The sequence below is a fragment of the Callithrix jacchus genome, chromosome 20 (assembly GCF_049354715.1).
Source record: "Callithrix jacchus isolate 240 chromosome 20, calJac240_pri, whole genome shotgun sequence".
Classification (NCBI taxonomy): Eukaryota; Metazoa; Chordata; class Mammalia; order Primates; family Cebidae; genus Callithrix; species Callithrix jacchus.
This window is the reverse complement of record NC_133521.1, coordinates 3,671,789-3,674,461: the sequence shown is the minus strand read 5'-3', so window position 1 is coordinate 3,674,461 and position 2,673 is coordinate 3,671,789. Positions and strand designations below refer to the sequence as shown.

The window sequence follows — 2,673 nt, the reverse complement described above, 5'->3', positions numbered from 1 at the left end:
AGCACGCTAGAAAAGTTAGGTCATGCTGAGTAGGAAGCATCTGATTTTCTATGGTGCTTTTCGCTCTGGGGCTGGTCAAAAGCCTCTCTCTGGTGTGGCTGTCCAGGGTGTGTCTCAATGTATCTGAGTAAGCCAGCTTGAGAAGGGGTCGTGCTCTCTGTTCTATCACACAGGGGAAAACAAAGATCAACCATGGAGGTGCCCAGGGCATGGATCTGGTGGTGTCCTGGGAGAGTCAGCAGCTACGAGCCCTTCTTCCCCACAGGCAGCTGCTATTGCATAGGGACTGCCAGGTCACCGAGTGGCCGTCACAACAAACCCCAGCACAGCACAGTCCAGCCCAGCCACAGCCATCTCCTCATGGCTCTGTTGTCTTCCCTGCTGCTGCCCACATCCTTTACCCATCGTGTCTCTGGGCCCACTGGAGGTATCAGAAATTCCAAATTTTCAAACCAGTTTCAGTATTTTCAGTATATATGTTGGGATTTTATAATGGTTCATGGCCAGAAAAGGTTCAGCACCTCCCACACACAGACATTGGTCCATTGTAGGCATCTCTGTACTTTGTTGGTCCAACTCAGACAACAACTTTAAGATGTTCAGTGCAGCCATATCATGGCAGGACTCCACATCCTTGCCAATACCATGGCTGATCAGAGACGGCTGAGAGGAGCAATTGATAAGAGATACAAATTCATTCTTGTTGTTTTGGGGGAAGTCTTTGTAGTCAACCTGAAATCCCTAAACTCTGAAAAGATAGTCCAGTTCCTCAGAGGGTCTTGTGAGGTCCATGGGGTACATGGCCTGAAGAGATGTTATTCTTTAAAATGGTCTTGGCTATGGGCGAGGTGCCCCCATACAACAACTCTCGGGCTATCATGGCAGTTACTGTGGCCCTGGAAGGATTGGGAGCTGCCCTGGTGAAATCTTTGGTGTGATGTCCTTGACTAACTCCTACAGCCTGAGTGACCTCGGGCACCATGGGAAGAATTCCAGCAGGCAGCTGCTGATGACTTAGATAAGGCATCTTGAACTCATCCTCTTTATTACTAGTCCCATTTTCATCCCCAGAGCCAGGTTCAAAAAAGGTTACTTTTCTTCCATCCCCTCGTTTCTTTATGGGTGTCTTCTCCTCTGACTTGAGTGCTGGCTTGGTGGGCTGTGCCTGCGGGACTTTGAGACCAAGGACCTCCAGCATGTTCTCAGCTGCATTGCACCTGGCCACCTTCTTGTTGGTGCCTGTTCCTTCTGCAGTGTGGTTTCCAACCTTTACCTGCATTGCGAACTCCCTGTGGCATGGAAGGCCTAGCTCTGTGAGAAGCATGTACTCTAGCTCCCTCTCCTTTTTTGCCTGCTGGATCTGGGCCAGTCTGCTAATCCGATAGATCCCCTGGCCATATTCTGGGGTTGTCTGTGGCTTTACTATAGGTTTTGTTTTCTTTTTGATTCTAGGCTTTACTTGTTCAACTGCAGGCAGGGGCGGTAACTTCTTCAGCTCCTCAAGGACAGTTATGGCGGCATTTTTCTTTGAAATCTTCTTGCTTTTCCCTTCACCTTCCTCCACAAACTCCCCAACCGAAACCTTGGTCACAGAATCCTTCATGTGGGGTGCGCCACTCTCCCAGGCCACCTCAAAATTCACAGGCAAGTTTCATTTAAGTGCAATCTCAAACACTTGACTTATTTCAGATTTATTGAGATTTTCTTCTGATTCTCTTCCATTCACCTCCATCCTCTCTGGTGGGGGCTCATTCTGCAGGATCCTCAACGCTGTGGCAGCAGCAGTATGTTTTGCAGCCTGTCTTGTCTTTCCTTTCCCATTAAATTGCTGTCCTCCCACAGAAAGCTCCACTTGATAAAGTAAAGGTGGAACTGGAAATGGGTAAAAGTACCTCAGGGGATAAACACCTCCTCTCATGTTGTAGTTATAGGTGGATTGCATCAGAGAGTAAGGGTCAACAGGCTTATATATTGGTTTTTTTCCAAGTTTCATGCACAGTGCATTTAGTTCTACGGTAGGGGTTATGCTTTCAAGATCTGGAATGACTTCATGCATGTGACAGAGTCTCTGCTAAAACAGCCATTCCTGACACAGCCTCCAGGTCACTGATCCCCAACTCTTCACCAGCCAAGCCTTCTGAGTTAGTATTCTCCCTGCGTGGGTCCCTTGTTTGAAGAGATACTACCTGCTTCATAGCTGATTTTTCTTGTAGGTCTTAATTTTAGGATTCCCTCAGTGCACAGCTTCCACTGGCTGCTGCCCAGAGCTTGTCCCCGGCTGGCGGTCCTGGGCGGCGGCGGCGAGGAGGGGAAGGAGGAAAGAAAAAGGGAGAGGAGGAAGAGACAAAGGGAGGGAAGAGGCGGAGTGGCTACGAAGGAGGCGGGCGCCGCCAGGCCAGGGCAGAAGGGGTGGTCAAAGGAACGGGGAGCCGAGTAAGACGCCGCGGCCTCTGGCGCAAACGCTGAGGAGCGGCTCTGGCTCCCGCAGCCCGGCGGGGAGTCTTTATGTAATATCTTTTAATTTTCATCAGTATGAAGTCTTTCTTTATCACCCTTGTAGATTATTATTGAGAGAGAGAGAGAGAGAGAGAGAGAGAGAGAGAGAGAGAGAGAGAGAGAGAGAGAGACAGAGAGAGAGAGAGAGAGAGAGACAGAGAGAGAGAGAATATATAT

General features: G+C 49.3%; 1 pseudogene; it reads right to left on the bottom strand.

Moving 5' to 3' along the window:
• Positions 1–345: 345 nt before the first annotated feature.
• LOC100391695 (double-stranded RNA-binding protein Staufen homolog 1 pseudogene) lies at positions 346–2,026 on the bottom strand (annotated as a pseudogene).
• Positions 2,027–2,673: the final 647 nt, after the last annotated feature.